Source organism: Sciurus vulgaris (genome assembly GCF_902686455.1).
Source record: "Sciurus vulgaris genome assembly, chromosome: 16".
In the NCBI taxonomy this organism is placed as follows: domain Eukaryota; kingdom Metazoa; phylum Chordata; class Mammalia; order Rodentia; family Sciuridae; genus Sciurus; species Sciurus vulgaris.
The window spans coordinates 60092789-60120216 of NC_136477.1; the positions used below are offsets into that span (position 1 = coordinate 60092789).

General features: G+C 43.2%; 1 protein-coding gene across 11 annotated transcripts in view; it reads left to right on the plus strand.

Moving 5' to 3' along the window:
- The window catches only part of LOC306646050 (uncharacterized protein), a 242773-nt gene that overhangs the window by 91877 nt on the left and 123468 nt on the right, over nt 1-27428 (plus strand). The window contains exon 3 of one of the 11 annotated variants that reach the window (XR_013759802.1): nt 16792-19701. The exons of the other annotated variants lie outside the window; for them this stretch is intronic. The gene's annotated coding sequence lies outside the window, so the exon portion shown is untranslated. Of the gene's footprint in view, nt 1-16791; nt 19702-27428 lie in introns of those variants that run through there. 11 annotated transcript variants of the gene reach the window in all.

Genomic DNA, 27428 nt, shown 5'->3' on the forward strand with positions numbered 1-27428 from the left:
CATCCCCAGCCCTTTTTATATTTTATTTAGACAGGGTCTCCCTGAGTTGCTTAGGGCCTCTCTAAATTGGTGAGGCTGGCCTCTAACTTGCAATCCTCCTGCCTCAGCCTCCTGAGCTGCTGGGATTGCAGGTGTGAGCTACCTTGCCAGTGCTGTGGTTTTATTGTCTCTTAATGGAGAAATGGGGGCTGAGGTGGGATGTTCAGGTTCACCAAAAGGGCCACCTACACTGATCCAATAGACCTGGCGATCACATGTTTCTACTCCGGAGTTAGGTGGACCCAGCACGGGCTCAGAGTGTCCTCTTCCTGCTGTTTCCCTGGTGCAGGGCTGATCACTGAGCCCCGGCGCCGCCCCTCCTTTTCCCTCTGTGGCCTTCCCGCTGGGTGAAGTTGGGCATTGCGCAGGGTCTGTACCTTACCTGGGATGGCTAAGGAAATCGGATCTTCCAACTAGAGAATTTACGGTCAATGAGCAAAACCAGCACCACAAGGCCAAACAAAGATTAGAAAAGAGCAAACACCTCTTTTCTGGACTGAACCCAGCAATAACATCCTCTTTTCCCATACACAGCTATCTACGATTTTATTTTTTTTTTTTAACCCCAAGATTCAGTGAAGAAAATCATGGCTACCTAGAGGCGAAAAGGACTCTGGGAACTGTTCATGACAATGGCTATATTTATAGGTAGAAACCCAGGGCTCAGCCGGGCTTCCCAGAGGATGCAGAGAAACCAGAGGCACCAGCGCATCTGACCTTAGCTCTGCCTCACCACGTCCTCTGTGGCACCCCAGGGACTGCTTCATGACAGCTACCGACCAGCAGCCTGAGCGGCTCTCTCTTTTGCTTTGTGTTTTCATTTTTATTATTATCATTTTGGTTTTGGTACCAGGGATTGAACCCAGGGGTGCTTAACCACTGAGCCACATCCCCAGCCCTTTTTATTTTTAATTTAGAGACAGGATCTCAATGAGTTGCTTAGGGTCTTGTTAAGTGGTGGAGGCTGGCTTTGACCTCTCCATCCTCCTGCCTCAGCCTCCTGAGCCGCTGGGATGACAGGTGTGCGCCACCACGCCTGGCTGTTGTTTTTAATGGATGCGTGGTATCTGGCAGATGTCCTGTGGCCTGAACCTTGCATACATGGGATGGTGGGATGTTTGAATTTGTTTGGGATGCTCCATGCATTTCCCCCCTTAGTTTTGGGAATTAAGAGTATCCAACCATAGTACTTTGACCTCTTACCTGGCGGTGGGCATGTGACCTCTGCTAGTCCAATCAGAGACCTCACTTCATATCTGTTTGAACTTGAAGTCTTTTGCATGCTGACCAGGGAACCTGTGTCATAAAAGCAGGAGGCTCTGAGGTACCAGGAACTCCGTGTTGTGGAGAAGATAACACACCAAACAATGAAGCCAACATCGGGGGCTCGAGGGTCTAGGTTCAAATGTTTGCTCTGTCTCTTCCTGTGTGACCCTAGACTACTTATATAGCTTCTGGAAATTTGAGTTTGTTCACCTAAAAGTAAGAATACCTGATTGAAAATTAAGTTATATATTAAAAGTACCATTTAGAAACTGGGTCCAGGGATACACGTCTGTAATCCCAGTGCCTTGGGAGGCTGAGGCAGGAGGATCGCCAGTTCAAAGCCAGCCTCAGCAACTCGGTGAGACCCTAAGCAACTCAGTGAGACCCTGTCTCTAAATAAAAGGACTGGGGATGTGGCTCAGAGGTTGAGTGAACCTGGGTTCAATCCCTGGTACACGCCTCCCACCCCCAAAATTTAGAGTGCATGATATATCATAAGTGCTAACAAAAGAACTAATTAGGACTCGTGCTGTATTTATCTCTATGTATTTTGAATAACTACCTTCCTCTGTTTTCTGTTGAGTTAATGCAGTTTTTGTCAAAACAAAGGTCCAGTATTCAAAATGGCTTGTGGCTCAGAATGGCTTCACCACAATATGTCCCCAGCCACAGAATTCAAGTGTCAATTCCCTAACTCCAACGTGATGGTATCTGGAGATGATGCTTTTGGGAAACAATCAGGTTTAAATGAGGTCATGAAGGTGGGCCCCGACTACAGGATTAGTGCCTTTATAAAAAGAGACTTAAGAATCTTGTCTGCGCTCTCCTTTTCCTGCCCTATGAGGACACAGTGAGAGGGTAGTCACCTACCGGCCAGGACACGGGCCCTCCCTGGGGAAGTGAATCCTGAGCACCTGATCTTGTTCTTGCCAGCTGGCGGAAGTGAACTCCCACTGTGCTTCCCTGCATTGTTGCAGGCCCCTCCTTCTCCCGCTGAAGTCACCTCTAGAGGTTTTACACCTGTAATCCCAGTGGCTTGGGAGGCTGAGGCAGGAGGATTGTGAGTTCAAAGCCAGCCTCAGCAACTTAGCGAGGCTCCAAGCAACTCAGTGAGACCCTGTCTCTAAATAAAATACAGAATAGGGTTGGGGATGTGGTTCAGTGGTTAAATGCCCCTGGGTTCAATCTTCAGCACACACACACAAAATCTTTCCTCCCTTTATGTTTTATCTTCTTTCCTCTTTTGTGCATTAAGGAAGAGCACTCTCAAAACCAAGTGCATGTACAGGAAAAATTAGAAAGTGACCATGCATGCCCAGGGAAGAGAGCAGTCTGTGAAAAGACCTGAGAAGATCTGAAGTTTACATCTCAGGCTTATCCTCAGCATTGACTGAGCTTATGCTAGTTTAAGAAATAAAAATAGTTTAAAAAAAATCAAACTCTGGGGACAGAATGTGATCTGATTTCTAGAGTTATATTATCAGGATCCTATGTCCAACTTTCGACAAAAATAAAAAATTAAAGGCATTTTAAGAAAGAGGAAAACTTTCCAATTAAAGGAAAACAAAAACAAAGCCAAAAGACACCAGATCCATAGAAACCGCCCCTTAAAAAAGACTCTATGGCAGTTCTCTTAGACAAAGACTTTAAGACTGCCTGAAAGATGCTCAAAAACTAAAGGAAGATGCAGCAAAGTCAAAGAAAACGATGTATGATCAAAACAGAGATATCAATACGTAGACAAGGTAAAAGAGACAATGGAAAATTCTGGAGTTGAGTACCATCACGATGAAAAGGCACCAAAGGCAGATGTGAGCAGGAGGAAGAAAGCACCAGTGCCTTTGAAGATAGAATAGTAGGAATCATCAAGTCTGAGGAACAGAAAAAGAAAAAAGAGTGAAGAAAAGTGAGCAGAGCTGGAAGAGCCTGTTGGGTACTACCAAGCAAAGCAACGCATGCCGTGTGCGAGTTCCCAAAGCAGGGAAAGAGAAGGGAGCAGAAAGACTATATGAAGAAGCACTCGTTGAAAACTTTCCAGCTTTGTTGCTGGGATTGTGGCTCAGTGATTGATAGAGCACTCGCCTAGTAGGGGTGAGGCAGGATTCTCAGCACCGCACGCAAATACATGAATAAAGGTTCGTCAACGCCTAATAAAAATAATAATAAAAAAGAAATGCTTTAAGAAAAAGCTTCCAGTTTTGATAAAGACATGAAGTAAATATCTCTGAAATGCAGCCTGGGAATGCGGTTCAGTGGTAGAGTGCTTGCCTAGTATGTGCAAAGTGTTGGGTTCGATCCCCAGGACTGCCAGACACAAGTGTGTGTGTGTGTGTGTGTGTGTGTGTGTGTGTGTTTACATGAATATATATATGTATCTGTGAAGTTCACTAGCTCCAAGTAAGATGAACCCAAAGACCTGCACTGAGGCAGATTATAATAAAACTTTTGAAAACCAAAGACAAAGAGAAAATCCTGAGACAAGCAAGAGTGAAGCGATACACCACATACCAGGTAATAATCTCAATAAGATGAGCAGACGTCTCATCCGAGACTGTGGAGACCAGAAGGTAGTGGGCTGATATATTCAAAGTGATTTAAAAAAAAAAAAAAATAACTACAACCAAGAATCCTACCTTCTGGCAAAAACCGTCCTTCAAAAGTGAAAAAATAAAATTGAGATGTTTCCAGCTTTGGTTTTTTTGTTTCCAGTTTTGTTTCTGTGGTGCTGGAGATCAAATCCAGGGCTTTGCACGCACTGGGCAAGTGTTCTACCACTGAACTACCAGCTCAAGTGGACCTGTGAGCCCAGTAACGTGGCAACTCTGAGAATCAGGCTCTATGCTTTTCTAACTGTGCAGATAAGTAAAAGCTGAAGGAGTTTGGTACTAGTAGATTTACCCTGTAGGAACAGCTTACAGGTGTCCTTCAAGATGAAATGAAGGGACACTAACCAGTAACTTGGGCACACTGGGGCACCTGTCATCCCAGTGGCTCAGGAGGCTGAGGCAGGAGGATCGCAAGTTCAAAGCCAGCCTCAGCAACTTAGCAAGACCCTGTTTCTAAAAAATAAATAATAAATAAAAGGGCTGGGGATGAGGCTCAGTGGTTAAGTACCCCTGGTTTCGATCCTTGGTACCAAATAAATAAATAAATAGATGTTTGAAGAAAATAAAGACCTCAATACAAGTGAAGGAAAGGGCAATTATTAAAACTAAGATTGTTGTTACAGAGATGTGTACTCTACTCTTTGGTTTTTGTATGATTAAGAGATTAATATTAACTAGTATTGGTATGACTTTGGTTTTTACCTCCACATTTAATTTTCTACATAGTTTAAAAGACAAAAGAATTGTTAGTTTGTTTTTTGGACTCTTAATGCCTAGAGATGTGATTTTGGGATAATTAGAAGAAGTGGGGATGGATCCACAATGGAGCAGAATTTCTGTAGGATATTGAGGTTAAGCTGGTATAAATTCATATTAGAGTGTTATAACTGTAGGATGTTAAGTGTAGTTCCCATGGTAATCACAAAGAAAATTGCTGTAAAATAAATACAGAAGAAAAGGATCTTATATTTCATTGTAAGAAATCAACTTAAGAAGACAATGCAGGGAAACAAGGGACAACAAATAACGCAGCATGGAACAATAAATGACAATGACAGAAGCCCTCCTTAGCAGGGATCACTTTAAATGTAAAGGGGTTAAACTCTCCAATCAAAAGGCAAAGAGCAGCAGAATGGATAAAAAACACAGGATGCGACTGTATGTTACCTATAACATACAGAAGAGCCAAAGACACAAATAGACTGAAAATATTCAGATGGAAGAAGACCCTCTATGTTAATAGCAACCAAAAGAGAGCTGGATGACTGTATAAATTAGACTTAAATTTAAAATGTTAAAAAGGAAAAAGGTAGTTTATGTTAATAAAGTCCAACACGGCGAGAGTGTATAACCATCATAACCATTTATCTACCCAATGACAGACCACCAATAAATACGAAGGAAAACCCAACAGAATTGAAGGGAAAAATAGACAGTTATACCAGGAGAGTTGGACACTTCAGTACATCCTTCCCTGTAACAACAAATCGGAAAATAAACACAAAAAAACAGCTGGATCCAACAGATGCTGGGTCGAGTGTTCCGTAAACAAGGGTGCACACATTCTTCTCAAGTGCAGGTGGAATGTCCTCTAGGATGGACTATGTGTTAGGCTGCAAGTTAAGTCTCAGTAGATTTGTACAAATAGATGCAGTACACAGTATCTTCTCCAATCATAACAGGATCTAGTTAGAAATCAATAACAGAAGTGAAACTGGAAAATCCAAAAACTCTGCAAATTCAACAATATACTCTGGGACAACGAACAGATCAAAGTGGAAATTACAAGAGAAATTTGAAAATACTTGGAGATGAATGAAAATGAACAACATACAATATATCAAAATTTATAGGAGGCAGGGAAAGTAGTGCTAATGGGGAAATTTGTAGCTGCAAGCACTGACATTAATAAACAAGAAAGATTCCAAACCAGCAATCTAGCTTTACAACTTCAGGAACTAGAAAAGGAACAAACTAAACTCCAAGCTGTCAGAAGGAACAAACTAATAAAGATTAGTGCAGAGATCAACAAAATAGAGACTAAAAAAACAACAGAGAAATCAATGAAACTAAAGTTAGTTCTTTGAAGAGATCAACAAAAAGACAAAAATTTTGCCACATGGACTAAGAAAAAAAGACTTGAATTATGTTAATCAGAAATGAAACTGAGGACACTACCACTGATTTTACAGAAATAAAAAGGATCAACAATACATTGGATAACTTAAATGCAATGGACGAATTCCTAGATGTGCAAAACCTACAATATCACATCTAAATCATGAAGAAATATAAATAAGTAGAAAAATCTGAAGAGACTTTATAATTAGTAAAAATTGAAACTTCTAAAGAAAAGTCCTGATAGGTTCATCAGTGAATTGTGCCAAACATTTAAAGAAGAAAGTACACCAATACTTCTTAAATGTTCCTAGAAAGTTCAAAGAGGAGGGAATATTTCCAAAATCATTCTATGAGACCAGCATTACCTTGATATCAAAACCTGAGAAAGACTCAAGAAAGCTAGGGACCAATATTCCTATGAACATTAATGCAAAAATTCTCAACATTATGCATGAAACTGAATTCAGCAGCATATTAAAAGGATTATACACTATGACCAAGTGAATTTATTCCTGGAAGGCATAGATGTTTTGGCATTTGAAAATATATGAACAGAATGCACCACATTAACAGAATAAAGGGAAAAGAAATACATGTGGTGTCAATTAATGCAGAATAAATGTTTGATAAAATTCAATTCCTTTTTTCATGATAAAAACAACAACCAGGAATGGAAGGAAAATATGTCAATATAATACTACATGTGAGAAACTCATAGGAATATCATAATCAATGAAGACTTAAAATTTTCCTCTAAGATCAGGAATGAGGCAAGGATGCCCAAACTCTTCTGTTTAGCATATTACTTGAGATTCTTGCCAGAGCAATTAGGCAAGAAAAAGAAATAAAACATTATAAAACAAAGGAAATATCCATGTTAGAAAGGGAGATGCAAAATTACTTCTGTTCCCAGGTGATATGATTTTATATGTATAAAACTCCAAAGGTTCTAAAAAGAAACTGCTAGAACTAATAAATGAATTCAGCAAAGCAGCATTATATAAAGTCACCATGCAAAGATCAGTTGCATTAGCATAAGGTAAATAGTGAAAAATCTGAAAAGGAAATTATGGAAATAATTCCATTTTTAATAGCATCAAAAAGAATAATAGCACAACCAAAGATGTGAAAGACACACAATGAAAATTATGAAATGATTCTGAAAGAAATTTAAAAAGATTTCAAAAAATGGAAGCACATCCCATGTTCATGGATTCATAGAGTTAATATTGTTAAAATGTCCACGCTATCCAACAGTGTCAACAGACTCAATTCAATCCCTATCGATGTCCCAGGGACTTTTTTTGCAGGAACAGAAAAACTCATCCTAAAATTTATATAGAATCGTAAGGGACTATGAATAGTCAAAACAATCTCAAAAAAAGAATAATGAAGAAAGACAACTCAGACTTTCTGATTTCAAAGTTTATTACAAAGCTACAGTAATCAAAAGAGTATGATATCAACAAATACAATTAAATAGAATCTAGACTGAAGGGACAAAATAGAGAGCTCAGAAGTGATCCCTTGTATATAGTCAAATATTATCAAATGATTTTTTTGGGGGGGTACAAGGCATTGAACCCAGGGTACTTAACCACTGAGCCACATCCCCAGCCATTTTTAATATTTTATTTAGAGACAGGATCTCACTGAGTTGCTTAGGGCCTCCCTAAGTTGCTGAGACTGACTTTGAACTTGCAATCCTCCTACCTCAGCCTCCAGAGCTGCTGGGATTACAGGTGTGCTCTCCTGTACCTGGTTGGTCAAATAATTAAAAAAAAAATTTTGTGTGTAGTTGTAGATGAACAGCATGCCTTTATTTTATTTGTTTATTTTTATGTGCTGCTGAGGATCGAACCCAGTGCCTCACAAGTGCTAGGCAAGCACTCTGCCACTGAGCTACAGTAGCCTCAGCCCCATGGCCAAAAGATTTTTGACAAATGCTAAGACCATTTAGTGGGGAAAAGACAGTCTTTCCAAAATATGGCACTGGGAAAGCTGGATGTGTGTATGCAAAAGAAGAACGATCCTTACCTAACACCCTATATGAAAATGAACGAAAATGGATCAAAGAACTAAATATAAATCCATAACCAATATAACGCTTAGAAATAAAAAGGACAAAAATTCTTGTCATTGAATTTGGCAATGATATTTTAGCTATCACACCAAAGGTAAAGCAACAAAGGAAAAATTAGATAAGAGACTGATGTCCTGAATATGTAAAGTACTCCTAAAGGTCAACAATAGGAAAATCCACACACAAAAATAGGCAAAAGGACTTGAATAGGCATTTCTTCAAATAAGATGTACAAATGGCCAATAAGCACAGGAAAAGATGTTCAACATCGTTAAGGAAATGCAAATCCAAATCACTAGGAGATGCACTTCACCTATTAGGATGGCTGCTATCAAGACAGAGAAAGAAAAGAGAGAGAGAGAGAAAGAAAGGAAGGAAGGTAGGAAGGAGACGAGAAAGAGCAAAGAAAAGAAAAGGAAGAAAGAAAGAGACAAGAGAAAGAAAGGGAAGGAGAAAGAAACCAAAACAAAGTAAAACAGAAAATTACAAATAGTAACAAGAACGTGGAGAAATTGCAACCCTTGTACTGAGAGTAGGAATGAAAAATGGTACAGCTGCTGTGGGAAACTGTACGATGGGTTCTTTAAAATTAAAAAATGGATTTATCATCTGATACAGCAACTCTATTTCTAGGTATATAACCAAAGGTATGACAGGAGAGTCTTGTTCTTGGTGTCAACATCCATGTTCATAAGTGCCACTATTTACACGAGCTACAATATGGAAGCACCCAAGTGTCCATTCATGAGTGAATGGATAAACAAAATCTGTCATCCCATACAACGGAACAGTACATAGCCTCAGGAAAAAGTGCTTCAATGTGGATGAAACACTAGGATATTGTGCCAAGTGAAATCAGTGACGTGGACAGTTGTAACAGGAACAGTCAAGTTCTGTGACAGCATTCCCTATATATGTGCATCTGCAGTTTTGTGTTATAAAGGAGAACACATTTCAAAATTAAAAGTTGCACAAAGAGGGCTGACATTGTGGCTCAGTGGTAGAACACTTGCCTAGCATGTGTGAGGCCCTGGACTCGACACACCCAACCCCTCAGACCCAACTTTTTTTTGCTTCTCCTTTGTGTCTCCTCATGGGTGGTGGGCGAGAGCCCTGGATAGGATAGCTGGTCATCCAAAGAGGAGCCTCAGAGAGGTTGGGTGATTCATAGTTTAGGTTAACCACAGCTTAAACCAGCATTTTTTGTACTATAATTTTGCATTGAAAGGACCATGTTGGTATGTCCTGCTTTGTGCTAAAGAAGGCAGAAGAAAAAGAGAGAGGTAGGTTCATTTGAGACAGTTTTGTAGATGGAGCCATGTTTAATTTTTCTTTCCTTTCTTCAGCTCCATACATAACTTTCATGACACATGCAAAGTCGGTTTGGGATGAGACAGTAAAAAATAATAATAATAATAATAATAATAATTCCAACATATCCCAAAATACAGTCTTAGGAAAAGGGAGAGAACAGCCCAACCTAACCCCTTGGAATAGCCTGCCAATACCAGTCACCCAGCAGCAAGCTAACCAACTCAGACCCATCATAGGTTTTAGTTTCTTTTATACATTTTCTTGCCTTTCAAAGACAAACCATCTTTTGAAACAACTCAGAGGGCAAATGTTCATATTAGTTTGCCTGTTTTCACTGAGGATGTCAGTACATTCCAGCAAGTTCTGTGACTACCCGCTATGGGCCTAGCACCGTAAGAAAGTGGGGCAGCAGTAGGGTCTAATTCAAAAGCAGCTCAGAAAGCCAAACCTCCCTGCAGTCTACTCAGGAATTGGGAACTGGGTGCTTTTTTTTCCTCCCTCAGTGTCCAAAAGTCTACTTTGGACTTGAAAAGGAAGATATCTTAGGTGGAGAAACCCCAGGTACAAGGGCTTGAAGGTGGGATGTTTGAGGTTTTAAAAGCAGTTCCATTTGACAGAGGCTGGGGATTGGGAGGTGAGGGAGGAGATGGGACTCAGGAGGTTAAAAGGACTTCATTGCAAGGGGATTTGTAAGCCATTGACTTGGGACCTTATCTTGACACCACAGGAAGTCATCGAGGACCTTAAAGCTTTAGGGGGTGATGTGATTAGACTTTTCACTTCATCACCAACAGGACCAGAGAAAGAAAGGGGCTGGTTAGATCACTCAGAGGCTGAGGCAGTTGGCTAACTGAGCCACGGAGGTGGCTGGACATATTGGCTTTGGGGATGGAGAGCAGTAGGTAGATTAGTGGGGAGAGGGACTCAGTAAGGAACAGGCAGGAATGCTCTCACCTGTGGGTGGCTGAGGAGACGGTGGCATCAGGCATGGACACCTGGGAAGATGGGCGCTCAGACATGCATGACTTCTCACACCATGCGACCCATTTGACCAGACACTGACATTGGCTTTGGCTAGACGAGACATTGGCTCACACTATCTAAAAATCTTTTCAGTTGAAACTGACATTTTCCCAACTAAGTCTGGGCTCACAAACTCTAGAAATGACAGAGATCATCTTCAAATAAAAAATAAAAAAGTTGTGTCTGGACTAAACCCATACAGGGTTCTTTTCCTGGTCTTTTTCCATCGACAACACAGCGCAGCAGCTATTGAAGCATGCGATTGCATTGTGTTAGGTGTGATGACTAATCTAGAGTTGGTTACACACAGGAGGTTATATAGGTTAAATGCAAATGCTACACCATTTTATATAATGCACTGCAACACCTTCAGATTTTGGTATTTGCACGGGGTTCTGGAACCAATTCTCCTCAAATACTGAGGGATGACTGCATTTTTCTTCTTTTTAAAAGCACAATAACTACAGAAGCATAGCCATATAGAGCAGCCACTAAATAATAAAATCTTTTTGCATTGGGTACAACATAAAACAAGTACACATATTCCTTTCTTTCATACTGTGGCCCATAAACACGTGAAGGAAGTAACGTTAATTTCCTGTCGAATGTTCGCCAAAATGAAATTTTCTGATTATTGGTTTCAAAAAAGAATATATAAACCTAACTCCTATAAGAGACCGGAAAGACAACTAGGACTTGGGTCGTTTTAATAGATAACGCCCCAGAAACTTTTAAAGCAAGATGGCCATGCTGCAAGAAATATTGGCCCATTACCTCCAGATCAGTCTCTGAGGGGTAATTGTAAGAATTTGGCCTTGGGGAGAGAAGTCGATAGAAATCCTTGTTCATGGTACTTTATATACTTGTGGGCAGGCAGAGGGAAGGCCAGGGGAAGTAGCTTATTACTTCCTTTATGCCTTATTACATAGCACATAAGGATCATTAATATCAGTTGCCAATTCTTCCACTACCAATGTCTGTGTTTATGTGGACAATATATCGCACAGTAGTAAGTAGACTGGAGTTTGGTGTCAGAAATACTGAAGTCAAATCTTGGCTTTGACAAAGGAGAATGAAGGGAAGGGAGGGGATGGGAATAGGAAAGACAGTGGAATAAATGGGACGTCACTTTCCTCTGCTCATGTATGAACACACGACCAGTGAAACTCCACACTATGTCCAACCACAAGAATGGGAGGTTATAGTCCATGTATATGTGATGTGTCAGAATGCGCTCGACTGTCATGTATAACTAAAAAGGACAAATAAAAATTTGGAAAAAAAGAAGCAACGTGACTTTGAACAAACTGTCTAAATTCTCAATACCTTATTTCATTGGGACAATGTACACTTCTCTTGCATTTGACTTGCTGAACATGCAAAGACCATAGACTAAACCCTGATGTATCATAAGCATTTAACAAATGAAGATAATGTAAGTAAGGTTAAAAACAAAACAAAACAAACCATAAATGCATTCTAACAATCCATAGCTGGCTGAAGTCTGAGAGGCCGAATGGAAGTGAAATACTATAAAATATACCTTAAATTGATGAAGCTTGGTTTTTTAACATGGTCGACAAGGAGACATCGTAATGCCATCTTTTGTTGACTCTCCCATGGGAATTTTTAAGTATTTAACTGAGAGGCGTTGACTGTGCCGGTTCATTCGTATCAGAACCATACACATCAAACCTCGTGCAGGGCCAGGGGCGGCTATCCGACGCTGGGAGCAGGTCCCTCTGGCCCAGCTGGCGCCTTCCTCCCGCGGAGGAGGCTGCGCACCGGCGGGTGGAGGCAGCGGAGTGCGCCTCGCTGGTGGTGATGTGCATCTCGAGCCCCGGGGAGGCAGTTCCCTAGCTGACCAGATCCCAGGTGTTCCTGGGTGAGTTCTTCAGCGCCACTATGTGGTTCTGGATTCTGTGGCACTTTTGGCGTGCCTCAGATGCTATGCTGGGTCATTTTACGTATCCAGATCCTTCCCGGGGGGACAGATGAGGAATTAGGTATCCCTCCTGATGATAAAGACTGAAAATATAGACTGGACTTTTTACAAGAGCAAGGTGAGAATGTCGAGGAATTATGGACTTCAGAGGGTACATTAAAGGTTGTACATTAAAGTGACTGGAAAAACAAAAAACAAAAAGTAAAGTGATTTGGCCAAGAACAAGAGAAACAAAACAAAACGAAAAAAATAAAAAAAATTAAAAAAGAAAGAAAGAAAGAAGCTTCTGGAAGGAATGACAGAAGCTTGGGAGGAAACTTCCGGAATGGGACATTCCTTTAAGGACTTGCTGTACCGTGGGCGCCTTCGCTGACATGGAGAACAACATTGTGGAGAAGCATGCACACCATGACCCAGATCTGAAAAATGATTCAGAAGAGCCAGGCTTGCATGCCATCGCTCGTCTTTATGTGCACAGCAGTGATGTTTGATGAATATATATCTCACAAGGTCCCCCGGTTACCTAGAGCGCTTTGGGGGGGGGGGGGCATTGCGCCATACTCGGACAGCTCTGGCTTGCCATAAGTAATAACAATTGTAGAATCGTCATTGTCAACAATGTAAGGCTTTAAGGCATGTATACTAACCCCAAGGCTTCATACGCTGGCAATTAAAAAGACTATTAGCTGGACACAGTGGCGCTGGCCTGTAATCCCAGCAGCTCTGGAGGCTGAGGCAGGAGGATTGAAAGTTCAAAGCCAGCCTCAGCAACTTAGTGAGGCCTAAGCAACTTGGTGAGACTCTGTCTCTAAATAAAATACAAAAAAGGGCTGGGGATTTGGCTCAGTGGTAATCACCCCTGAGTTCAATCTCTGGTATCCCCCCCTCCCCAAAAGGTATTACTCCATTTGGCAACAGTAAATGAGATGGTAGTGGTTATAGATGCACATACCTTTCTTTCATGTACCTACGGTGGGTTTTTGCTTTGTAGTTATCATAAGTCTTTCTTGGAACACCTTAAAACAGGCTATGTCGAGCTGACAACCATTTAACTTGGATCTTATAAAACTACTCAACACTTTTACCTGATATTATGTCTTTCTGGTGATCCTCCCATAAAGATTGTTGAGTGTAAGATTTGTTTTAAAGAAAAATTAATTGCAGGGCTCTCATGTTGACTTATTATAATGCCATGTAAATGTTTCACATAAAGCTAGATATAAATAATTATGTCAAATAGAACCAGAGAAAAAGCAAAAAAACAAAAACAAAAACAAAAAAACCCCGAAACTCCAATATGATTAAAATTGACTGCAGTTGTTGAATGTAGTCACCAAAGTTGTTTTGCTTAAAGTCAGTATCTGGTGATGACTCAACAGAGATTTTTTTTTTTTTTTTTTTGTAGTAGAGCCAATCTGAAACACAAACCTGGGGGTGGTAAGAAAAATTCATTGATTTGCTTATTACAATAAGCAGTCTGCATAACATAGAACTGAGATTTCCAGACATCACCATGTAGGAGAGAATGCTCAAAGAAATAGGGAAAAAAGAAAAGACAAAAAACTGAGAGACTCTTTTTAAAATTTTTCTTTTTAGCTATACATGAGAGTAGAGTGTATTTTGACATCATATATACATGGAGTGTGACTTCCCATTCTTGTGGTTGGACATGGTGTGGAGTCTCACTGGTCGTGTATTCATATATGAACATGGGAAAGTGATGTTCATTCATTCCACTGTCTCTCCTGTTCCCATCCCCCTCCCTTCCCTTCATTCCCCTTTGTCTAATCCAGTGAACTTATTTCTTCCTTCCCCCTTATTGTGTGTGAGCATCTGCATATCAGAGGACATTCGACCTTTTGTTTTTGGGGGGAATTGGCTTATTTCACTTAGCATGATAGTCTCCAATTCCTTCCATTTACCGGCAAGTGCCATATCTCATCCTTCTTTATGGCTGAGTAGCATTTCATTGTGTATATAGACCACATTTTCTTCATCCATGCATCTGTTGAAGGGCACCTAGGTCGGTTCCATAGCTCAACTATTGTGAATTGAGCTGCTATAAACATTGATGTGGCCACATCACTGCAGTATGCTGATTTTAAGTCCTTTGGGTATATACCAAGGAGGGGGAGAGTTGGGTCAAATGGTAGGGAGAATGTTTTGTGAATGGGTGAAACTGAAGAGCTCTGTGTAGTGTGGATGTGTTCATATCTTCTCCAGTGCCCCTTCCACATAGCCTAATGGCAGTTAAGAGCCCTCCTCTATAAATAGCTGAGAATTAATGTCAGGGTCTTGCAATGTTCCTTTATTTCTCAGTGATACCATGAAGCTAAAGCCTCTGCTAGGCTTTGGAGATCTAACCGTCTCAGCTCTGTGGATACTGTGGGTCTAGGTGGGCAACAGGTACCAGCCAGATAATTTAAAATGTAATAAAAGCTAGAAAAAGGAAACCATAAGGTGCTGTGGGAATGCTGACTGTCTGGAGAAGCAACTGGAATAGGGAATGATGTGAAATCTAACACCCAGAGGCCAGGAAGATCACCGATGAAGGCCAAGTGGGTGAGTTTCCAGGCCTCCCCATCTGATCATTGTGGGAATACCTCTTTCCTCAGGCAGTGCACCAAAAAGTGTGGCTATCACTGAAGTAGATTTCTGGTCCATGAAAGAATGTGCTTTTTTATTTTCTTTTACCTATTTTTTTGGTACTTGGGATTGAAACCAGGAGCACTTCACCACTGAGCCACATCCCCGGCCCTTTTCTATGTTTTATTTAGAGACAGGGTCTTGCTGAGTTGCTCAGGGCCTTGCTAAGTTGCTGAGGCTGGCTTTGAACGATCCTCCTCCCTCAGCCTCCAGAGCTGCTGGGATTACAGGCGTGCACCACTGTGCCTAGCTGAAAGAATATCCTTTTTTTTAAATTTATTTTTATTGTAAACAAATAGGATACATGTTGTTTCTGTTTGTACATGAAGTAAAGGCATACCATTTGTGTAATCATACATTTATATAGGGTAATGGTGTTTGATTCATTCTGTTATTTTTCCTTCCCCCCACCCCTCCCACCCCTCTTTTCCCTCTATACAGTCCCTCCTTTCTCCATTCTTGCCCCCTTCTCACCCCCCATTATGTGTAATCATCCACTTATCAGCAAGATCATTCGACATTTGGTTTTTTGAGATTGGCTCATCTCACTTAGCTTATTTGCAATTTCATCCATTTGCCTGCAAATGCCATAATTTTACTATTCTTTATAGCTGAGTAATATTCCATTGTATATATATACCACAGTTTCTTTATCCATTCATCAATTGAAGGACATGTAGATTGATTCCATAATCTGGCTATTGTGAATTGAGCAGCTATGAACACTGATGTGGCTGCATCTCTGTAGTATGCTGATTTTAAGTCCTTTGGGTATAGGCCAAGGAGTGGGATAGCTGGGTCAAATGGTGGTTCCATTCCAAGCCTTCTGAGGAATCTCCACACTACTTTCCAGAGTGGCTGCACTAATTTGCAGCCCCACCAGCAATGTATGAGTGTACCTTTCTCCCCACATCCTCGCCAACACCTATTGTTGCTTGTATTCTTGATAATCGCCATTCTAGTTGGGGTGAGATGGAATCTTAGGGTAGTTTTGATTTGCATTTCTCTTATTACTAGAGATGTTGAACATTTTTTCATATATCTGTTGATTGCTTGTCGATCTTCTGTGAAGCATCTGTTCATATCCTTAGCCCATTTGTTGATTGGGTTATTTGTATTCTTGGTGTAGAGTTTTTTGAATTCTCTATAGATTCTGGAAATTAGTGTTCTATCTGAAGTGTGTGTGGCAAAGATATTCTCCCACTCTGTAGGCTCTCTCTTCGCATTGCTGATAGTTTTCTTTGCTGAGAGAAAGCTATTTAGTTTGAATCTATCCCAGTTACTAAATCTTGCTTTTATTCCTTGTGCTATGGGAGTCCTGTTAAGGAAGTCTGATCCTAGGCCATGTTGAAGATTTGGACCTACTTTTTCTTCTATAAGATGAAGGGTCTCTGGTCTGATTTCAAGGTCCTTGATCCATTTTGAGTTGAGTTTTGTGCAGGGTGAGAGATATGGGTTTAGTTTCAAAGAATACTCTCGATGGATAGAATATGAATGTTTATATTGAATCATACCTGAGAACTGTTGATCTATAAATCCTGGTAGGTTCCTCTCCCCTGGTTAGGCATAACAGAGGAACCCATCCTCAAGTGGCCTGGCCCAGGTCTCTGCCACCCCTCAGCTCAGGAAGCCAGGCTTTCGAGATCCAGATGGTTTTCAGTGTGGCCAGCAGTACCCGGTCGCCTCATGCCGAGATTCTGTGCGTTAGGCCCCTCTTCCTTTAGCAATTTCTATCTCCACCTTTAAAGGTCAAAAAAGTAGCTACATGGATCTCGTCTGGTCTCTCGAAACCCAAAAAGTGCTGATGCAGGCTTCTATCTCCCATGAACTTCAAAAGAAGCCTGGGCCTGAATGTCCCTCAGTGGTGGTGAGTGTTTCTTTCCTTATATTTTCCGTGTGTCAGACCCGCTCTCCTGACAGAAGACGTGGTTCTGCCTTTCCAAAAGGAAATCAGGAAGGCTAAAGAGGAAAAACCCATCCTGCCTCCTATGGACAATGCAGATGCTTCTCGGAGGGGAGGGCATCTGCCCCCAGTCCCCTGGCATGCTGCCTGGACCAGAGATGAAAAGGCTCCCTGGGGTCCTGAAACCAGAGAGACCTCCCTCTGCACCTGACCTCCCCTCTTGTCTTGGGCTCCCTTAGAAGATTCGCTTTTGTCCGCTTCTTTTCTTTGGGATAACGGTGTGAATGGCTGAGATAAGTCCCATAACTCACCCACGACAGACCCATTATCTGTGTTGGCTTTGGTGTCCATGGAGGACTTATGTTCAAAACATGTTCCCAAGAGTGCAGAGGCCTTGACCAATCAGGGTGGGTGCTGGCCACCAGAAAGGAGAAGGGTCCTGGGTGTCCCTCTGTGGGGCCAGACTCACTGATTTATAAATCTTTGATTTCTGAATCATGGGGAGGTCCTGGAACCCCAAGGGGAGAGGGAAACAGCCTCAGAACATGGTCGTTCCCTAAGTGTTCTGGAAATGTCTTAGAAGTGTAATGGCTGACGTATCTATAACAGTGGCGCCTGATGAACATCTGTGGAGAAGAGCACACACACCCCACACGAGAGGGCAGGCACTGGGCAGGAGCTGGTGGTCCGGGACCAGATCCCAGTGCCCACTTCTTGGACTTGCAGTTGAACTTGGGTTAAGTCCCTTCTCTCCCTCCCCGGTCATTTTCCAGCATTCTGAATGGGGTGGAATCTCTTTACAGTATTCTTCCCAATTCGTTAGCCAATGACCGGGACCTGTTTTATTCTTTGCTACAAGGAAGGCAATATTCTTGAAGGCCTGGGTCCCAGGACTTGGTCTAAATCCTGCTTGGAGATCGATGGCACATTCTGGAAGTTTTCTAGGCCCCCTTCTCTCTACTGTAAGATGGGGATGCTAAGAGGACCTGTCACCTGGGGTGTGGTAGAAGTCAAAGGGAATGTTGGCAGAGGAGAATCAGCACCGTGAAGCTACCGGCGTTAGTTTCTATTAGATTTGGTGGAGAAGGTAAGAAAAAAAAGGTGCAGAGACATATTCTTCGTCCCCCCCTATTCCATCCACGAATGGAGGTTATTTTTCAAACTCAAGCTACCCTGGCCTTTAGTCCACTCCTAGACTTCATGGAGCCTGGATGGTGACAGGGGGCCAGTGGCATGAGGCCATTCTTCAGAATGTGGGCCAGGCACTGCCCCAGGGCTTGTTCCCTGATGTCTCAATCTGTTCAGCAGGACCCTGCCACGTGCCAACTTTCTCTAATTCAAAATAATTGTCAGTACATGGTGTAGCAAAATGTTCCACACAGGAGAGTTCTGCCTTTTGTTAGCATTCGGTGGTGGTATTTCCAGGACTGTCCATTCCGGATGTCCTTTGTCCATCTGGAGCTGTGATGAGGCCCAAGAGAACCAGCTGAAGCTCCGGACAGATCGTCTCCCGGTTAGAATTACCCCACTGAATCCTAACCTGGAGGACATGGAATAACAGTGGAGACTCAATTTCAACATGGAAGGGAAAAGTAGATATGCCGGTGTGTTGTAACTGGGGATTTTTTTCTTTTCTGAGGTTCTGGGGATTTGAACCCTGGTCCTTGTGCACCACGAGGCAAGCACTCTACAAAATGAGCTGTTTGAAAGAAAGACGGTATTACCATGTACAATTACACGAATGGTGTGAATCTACATTGCGTCCAACCATAGAAATGAAAAGTTGTACCCCATTTGTGTACAATGAATCAAAATGTGCTCTGCAAAAATAAAAAAGATTTTCATAAAAAAATAATAACTGGGGATTAATGTTCTGGGAACTTGTGGCCTTTTTCACCAAAGGGCTCAACAAACATGCTGGCCTTGGGCTTAAGTTGGTTCATGTCATTCAGATATTTCACCAGGGCTAGTTTCCTCTCCTTCCAGTGTTTCTCTATTTTGACTTCATCTTCAAGGAGATTTTCCCCAAATGGTGATAAAGAAGCCGACTCTGACCTCCAGGCTTGCCCTTGACCGCATCGTCAGCCCCAGCAGAAATGGAACACCTCAAATCATGCTGACAAATTTCCAGGTGGGATTTTCACAGGTTCAGCATGAGTTATGTGTTCTCTGAATCCCACAAAAGCATTGAGAAACAACACTCTGATTGACGGGGCTGAGATGGCAGACTGTCCCCGCAGGTGAAAATGGAAAATGAAAGGCAAACCTCACATGTTAAGAAGAAGGCAGCCAGTCATGGTGGTGCACGCCTGTCATCCCAGCAGCGTGGGAGGCTGAGGCAGGAGGATTGCCAGTTCAAAGCCAGCCTCAGCAACTTAGCGAGGCCCTAAGCAACTCAGCGAGACCCTGTCTCTAAATAAAATACAAAAAGGGCTGGGGATGTGGCTCAGTGGCTAGGCACCCCTGGGTTCAATCCCTGGTATCAAAAAAAAAAAAAAAAAAAAAAAAAAAAAAATAGGGAACTGCACTGGAAATCTAAGTGATGGACTAGACTTTTGCAGAGTATTGACCACCAAAGAAAGAAAGAAAGAAGAAGAGGGCAAAGGTTGGTTGCCCCAAAGGCAATCAAAGCCAACAGATCCCAGAGTGTAGAACGAAGGAAGCCCTCAATGTACACGTGCCCACCCAAGAACATGTACCTGGAAACTTTAGTGAAACCGCTGGACACATCCAGGGTCAGTGTCAATGAATCATTTTTCTGTTTCCTTCTGGCAAAGTCCCTGAGGTCCATTCATTCTCCAAGCCTCTGTGAAGCCTTTACCCTGTGCCTGGAACTTTGTAAAAGCCAGAGGAAGAGAAGCTGCAAGACCCACAAGAAACCAGAGGAAACCCGTGGCCCCATGTCCACCCGAAAGCCAAAACATGCCACGATTTGTTCAACTTTTCTCTCCAGCAAGGATTTTTATATTCCACCATTGTCCTCAAGTAAGGCTGGGACCTGCCCCCTCTCTGAATCCTGGCTTCTTGGTCTCCAGATTCTTTGGACTGGAAGGCGTGTTATGAAATGGAATGTCCCATCGGAGAGGCAGGTAAGAAATCTGAACTGCGGGGCCTCCCATACCCCCACCTCTGTCCTGGGCTCCTTCTCCCTTGCAGGTGGAAGGACAAAAGGCCCATTGTCCTCAGGATCCTATAGTATAAATAGAGAGAACATGTCCTTGCCGGTTAATCTGCCGGCGATAAAGAGTATTGTTTTATCTCCTGCCATCTCCAAGGTTCCATGGGATGAATTCTATTGGGGGACAAAGTCTTCTTTGTCTTTCCGACCCACTGAGACGTTTAAATTGACCTTTCATATATTCCTGGGTTGTCACTGACTGAGTTGTGATTACGCATTAAGGATATCATCTTCTCCCCCACGAGGGGACCGTCGTCCAGGGAGATGCTATGAGGCCGAGAAGCAGCTTGATTCTCTTCTGCTTAAATTTTCTTAAAATTAAGACACCCTCTTGAGCAGTTAGAGGCTTGTAGAAAATCGAAGGGACAGTACTGAGAGGTGCCTCCTTCTCCCTCCGGCCTCCTGGTCTCCCTGGTCACCGCCATCTGGCATTAGTGGGTGCGCTGGCGATGATTGATGGGGCCGTGTGATCATTCACCGAAGCCCTCAGTTGACATTTGGGATTACTCTTTGCATTGTACATTCTGCGGATTTTGTCATATGTGGTGACATGGTCCTACCATCACAGTATGACACAGAGGAGTTCAGTCCCCCAGATCCCTGTGCCTCAGCTCTTGTCCATCCCTCCATCTGTCCCTCCCTCCCTCCACCTGTTCATCCCTCTTTCTGTCCCTCCTTCCTTTCATTTGTCTGTCCATCCCTCCCTTCATCTGATCATCCCTCCATCTGTCCACTCATCCCTCCCTCCATCTCTCTGTCCATCTCTCCCCATCTGTCCATCCCTCCCTGCCTCCATCTGTCCATCCCTCCCTCCATCTGATCATCCCTCCATCTGTCCACCCATCCCTCCCTCCATCTGTCCATCCCTCCTTCCCTCCATCTGTCTATCCCTCCCTTCATCCCCTCATCCCTCCATCTGTTTGTCTATCCCTCCCTCCCTCCACCTGTTCATCCCTCTATCTGTCCCTCCTTCCCTTCATCTGTCTGTCCATCCCTCCCTTCATTTGATCATCCCTCCATCTGTCCACCCATCCCTCCCTCCATCTCTCTGTCCATCTCTCCCCATCTGTCCATCCCTCCCTCCGTCTATCCATCCCCCACTCCATCTGTCCACCCATCCGTCCCTCCATCTCTCTGTCCATCCCTCCCCCATTTGTTCACCCATCCCTCCTGTCCATCCCCCACTCCATCTGTCCATCCCTCCCTCCATCTGTCCATCCCTCCCTCTCCCGTCTGTCCGTCTATCCCTCCCTCCAACCGTGGGCAAGCCCTGATCTCTTCCTTTTCCAGAGTGTCACACAGTTTGCATCGCACACCACCCGACTCTTCCAGATCCGCATCTTTCACGTGTTTAGGGTCCTCCATGTCTCATGGTTGGGTGATGCATTTCTGTTTTAGCCAAATTGCTTTGGCTTGATTTTTAGAGTTTTTAGTGGAGGAAAGCCATGTACCTGGCCCCCCATCTTCTCCTTCTTTGATATTTTCCTCAAGATGACATTATCTGAGCTTTAGAAGGCGGCTCACTGTGTGTTTTATTTCAAATAATGAAGTGACACTTCAGAAACAATTTCAAGGATTTTTTTTGGTAAGGCTGGAGGAAAAAAATATATCAGTGATGGTCAAAATGGGGGAAAGTGCTCGGGCTGCAGGCAAGATCGGTGTTCTCGGCATTTTTACCCCAAATAATTTATAGTCATATAATTAGGATTTTGCCCAAAATAAATAATCACTTCCTCACCCCCCAGCAGCATGGAGGTCCCACTCACCTGGTTGGTAATGAGTCACATTTTTTTTTTTTTTTTTTTTTGTACCAGGGATTGAACTCAGGGGCATTCAACCACTAAGCCACATCCCCAGCCCTTTTTAAATTCAGAGACAGGGTCTCGCTGAGCCGCTGAGATTACAGGCCTGCACCGCAAATTCATTTTTAATACATGGATCAAACATTTCTTTTTCCTATTTACATATCTGAAACAGAAACCATCTCGTCTGTCAGAAGAGCCGTGTGGCAACAGAGAACTTCCCACTCATATCTTATAATGCAGGAGGTAGCAGTAAGTGCTGGCTGAAAAACTGAGTGTCCCCACTATGCTCTTGGCAGCTCAGTGTCCCTGAATGGGCCATTTCTCTTCTCCGTGACCCAGGGTGCTCTTCTATCAACCACAGCTAATGACAGTTTCTACTTTGTACGACTCTTTTGGAGACGGAAGGAGATAGGGAGGTAACCCACAGAGAATGTGCAGCACAGTCTCAGCCACAGACAAAACCAAACAACAACAAAAACAACTCCACACAAACATCACACAAGGTACACAGTGCATCTGGCCTGTGAAGAACAGAAAGGCTGAGTCCAGTGTAGTTGCTCAATAAATCAGCCCTGAGTGCTCACAGGCACATAGACAGGATAAATGCTCTCAGGCATGCGCTCTCAGAAGACCCAGCCTGGTAGGAGGGAGTCATCGGCAAGGAAGTCCAGTAGCTTGGAGGATAGACCGCGTACTATCTTACAGATGCCACTTCTATGTTTGATTCTGTCCCTGCTAAGAGAAGGTCACTACTAATGACTGCTATTCTTCTCTCTTCCCCTTTCAAAGACCCATTTCCTGAGCAAGTTTATGCACTGGTAAGGTCATTAGCAGAAAAATACACACACACACACACACACACACACACACACACACACACACACGGTTCCTAAATTTAATCAATTCTTTTTTTTAATATGAAATCAAAGAATACAAAATCATTCATTGCCTCTCCCTCTCCTCACTCCCTCATCTCTTATATGAGATAAAACTTATTACCCACTTATCCCAAGGGTGCAAGAAATCAAAATTCCACGCAACCTGCAAAGTAACTCTACTTTTACTTTTTACACACTTTCATTGTGCGGAGGAAGCCTCTCTTGCCAGAGGCAGGGTAAATAAACTCAGTTCCATCCTGTTTCCTTTACATCTTTGTTCAGCCAGTAATTGTCCACTAAAGCATGCGCACAGCCGTTAGGGAAAGGTCAAATAAGATCGGAGCAGAAAAGCTTGACGGGACGGGAAGATATTACCTAAAGTGATACCAAGTAGGTTCCATGAAATGACATGGAGAAAAACATTAGAGAGAGCCGCAAAAGGTGATGGACTGTTAAAGAATGGACTCAGCTGTGTAAAAGAGCAATCATGCAAAAAAAAAAAAAAAAAAAAAGTACATTATTAACAGCAATGTAAGAGAGCCTCTACAGAGTTAGTGGAAAGATGATAAAGCTTAGTGATTCGAAGCGTAGACTTGGCAATGAGAGTGGATCTGAAACTTGGCTTGACCTTTAACTGGGTATCTCAGTTAGCCACGCTGACCCTCAACTTCCTCATGTGCAAAATGGAATTAATGAACCTCTACCTCAGTGCTTTTGGAAGATTCGATTAGATACTTTAAAAGTAGCCTGGCTTGGTGGTGCATGCCTATTGTCCCAGCAGCCCAGGAGGCTGAAGCAGGAGGATGTCAGGTTTGAGGCTGGCCTCAGCAATTAGCGAGATTGTGGCAACCTAGTGAGACCCTGTTTCAAAATAAAAAAATAATAATAATCAGTAGGGTGGGGGATGTGGCCCAGTGGTTAAGTGCCCCTGGGTTCAATCCTGGTACCAAAATAACTAACTAAATAAATAACCAACCCAAAAGTATTTAGCACCTGGCTCAGGTAGATTTTCATTAAATGTTAACTCTTTTTAAAATGTTAACAAGGATTATGAATCAAGGGGCACATAGCATATAACACTGCCCTGACTTTACCACCAGAAAATCTCTTATTCTTGAACATCCTAGGAAGTTGATGTTCTGCAGGAAACAATTTGGTAGCTATTGCCTTAAATGAAAACCCTGACTGTGTGTGTTTGGTATGTGTTTTGAATATCCTTATCCAAAGTTAGGAGTTTGAAAGCAAGACTTATGGGACCTCAGGTTTGCGGTCAGGAATACACCACTCATTGCTGTCCTTGATTTTTTTTTTTTTTTTTTTTTTTTTGGTACCGGGGAGTGAACCCAGACGTGCTTAACCACTGAGCCACATCCCCAGTCCTGTTTATATTTTATTTAGAGGCAGGGTCTCGCTGAGTTGCTTAGGGCCTTGCCAAGTTGCTGAGGCTGGCTTTGAACTCATGATCCTCCTGTCTCAGCCTCCAAAGTCGCTGGGATTACAGGCATGCGCCACCGCACCTGGCTGCTGTCCCTGTTTCTAGGGAGAACTGGATTATATTCACATCGTGCTTCTTAGCAACTTTTCTGAGACCCAACTAAAACAGGGCCTCCCTGTCCAGTGGAGCAAAATTGGCAAAAGACGGTCTTCTTGTTTGATCTCTCTGGCAACAGGTCTCTGTCTGTCCTATTCTGCTGCCATGTCAGAATATCCCCTGTGTCCCATGAAATGGAACCCATCACCTAACCCTCCGGGAGGTGCAAGGGCCTGGAAGAAGCATCTGGAACCTCTCTGGAGACTAGTAAACTGCATGGAAGGTGATGGGTGTTTTATGATCTGTTAGAGATGGATAATTTAAGGTGCAGGCTCACAGCTTGAATTTTTTTTTTTTTTTTAAGATAGCTTCGCAGTGAAACTCATTTTCCATAACTCCCAAGGTGGTTTTGCAATAAATCTGTGAATTTAATCAGCCTCCTCTGTTGAGGCAATCTCCCCTAATTGGGTTCTTGTGAGGGGTAATAGACATGATGACGAAAATACTTCATCTCCAGAAAGGAATCCGGAGTCTCATCCATAACACTGATAATAAAGGTTCCATCCCCCAAATAAACGGAGCGCATGCCTCAGGAGGAACCGCCCACGCCAGGCCCGCGTGGAATCGGGTGGTATGTGACTTCTAGATGACCATTCTCTGACTCCTCCTTCCTGGTCAGCAGCAGGAAAATGAAAATCCTGGAATGAAGACCTAGGGTCTCCAGGATAAGTGGGCTTCTAGAAGCTTCTCAGAAGACAACAGTGAAGGACTGGAGAGCCACATTACAAAGGAAAATAAAGGTGGCACACAGAACCCAAATGTCTTGATTGTGTCCCCCATCCCTGTCTCTGGAATTCTCGATTCCCACTCTTCCCTGTCCTTCCTGGGAGTCGTCAAACCTTTGGCCTTTTAGGGCCCCTGGCCAGGAACACAGCGCGCACAGCTGTCGACTCTGAACTGGCAGAGCGTGCCGCTGCGGAAGGAGGCGCAGGAACCTCCCGGTCCTGCACCCTGGACAAGCCCACCCCCAGAGCTGGCTGGGGCTGTCCTAGGTGGGGCGGGGGCGGGCGTTGTGATCCTATTGTCTGACCTTTCGGGGTTACTCTTCCCGTTTAAAGGGTGGGAGAACAATAGCAGATAGAGCCGAGGTTTTTCCATCCTGGAAAACGAGAGAAGCAAACATGGTAATTGAATTAGAAGTGAAAGGGAGAATTTCCAGGCTGTCCTCTGTCCCCATCCGAGGGAGCCCCGTATTGCAGTGCCCTCTCTGTTTTCCCCAGAAGGACATCCCTTCTTGGCTTCTAGCTTTGGTGATCCATGGATCCTTCTTGGTGATAAAGACAGAATTCACCTGTGGTCTGCAGACCTGGGACCCCAAAATGGAGACAGGGCTATAGAAAGGCCAGCTTCTCTGCAGACTGGACACACTCGCTCACCCGCACAACAAAGAACTAGTGTGTTCCAACTCCTCTGGCCCCAGGCCCTCCCCGGCCTGTGAATAGGGGCACGGAGCGGGCAGAAATGCAATAAAATCCTAGGTTCCCTCATTGAAGTTCCAAGTTGTGGTTTTCCCGTTTCCTCCCACTGAACAGTTCCAGTATGAATTACTCCCAAAACCAACAGTAAAATTTAACCACACCACTGCTCGCAGGAAAAGAAGAAATCCTTACTTCTTCCGGGAATTTTCTTTCGCTGCAAGGCTGGCCCTGGCATGCCACACACACACACACACACACACACACACACACAGGGGAGTTCCAGATCATTCTCTTATCTAGGCCACGGGTCTCTACCAAGTATCATCGATCAGCAGCACCTGAGAATTCTCAGCCCCACATGGTCCTCCTCCATCAGAAGACCCCACAACCTAGGTTAAGGAGCCTCCAGCAGATTCCCATGCATACAGCATTTAAGAATCCCTGATCTGGGGTTGATCATTTCTCCAAGGGTGTTTCACATTTTCCAGTCTGTGTGTTTGGTCCTTCTCTTCTCTCCTTTTCTTTCTGGCAGGCTCCTATTCAGTCTTCAAAGCTTTCCCCAAAATATCCCCTCTTGCCCCTTTTGCTTTTTATTTCCTCATTTTTTATTGGTACATTTGAGCTGTACCTAGTGATGGGATTTGTTGTTACGTATTTGTACGTGCACACAATATAACCATATAATTTGGCCACTATCTCTCCCCAGCATTTCCCCAACTCCCTCCCTATCTCCCATCTCTTGGTCCCTCTCCTCTGTTGATCTTCCTTTGATTTTTAGGGGATCCACCCCCACCTTTGTTACGCTTTTTCCTCTCTAGCTTCCACACAGGGGAGAAAACATACAACCCTTGACCTTCCGAGTTTGACTTATTTCCCTTAACATAAATTGCTCTAGTTCCATCCATTTTCCTGCAAATGATGTAATTTCATTTTTCTTTATGGCTGAATACAACCCCCTGTGTGTCTAGATCACATTTTCTTTATCCATCATCCGTTGATGGATACGCAGGATGGTCCCACAGTTTGGCTCTTGGGACTTGGTGCACCTTCCTCTTGCTCTTTTGTTCCAACCCTCAAGTTTCTGTTTTCCATACCAGGCCAACGGGACAGGAAAATGTCTAAGTCAGCAAATATTTTATAGACAGCATCAAGGGCCTATTACAGGGTTGGTTTTGATGATGCCAAAATAAAATAATGAAAACTTAATTAAAAAGTCAGACCCTGTCTTATCTACTTTATTGATCATTGCGTGCCAAATGAAACTTCCCATCCCTGGCTTAAAGCCTCACCTCTGACAATGTACTAGCTGGGTGACCTCGGTCAAGTTACTTAACCCCTTTACATCTCAGCCACAGTAAGGAATCGCTAGTAACATTTAGTTCGGTGTTTATAGGGTGATTATATCTACAGTGCTTAGCAGGTACTTAGCCTGAGGAGACACGCAGGAAATGTTAGTTGTTACTGATGTTTATAATATTATCAATGTCATCATCTTCATCATTAGCAACTTATATCCAGTGCAGAGAACGTGGGCATCAATGTTTGTAATGATTTAAAAACATCAGGGCTCTGGACTTATCTACTACTATACTTCTGGGGTACTTTACCTTTA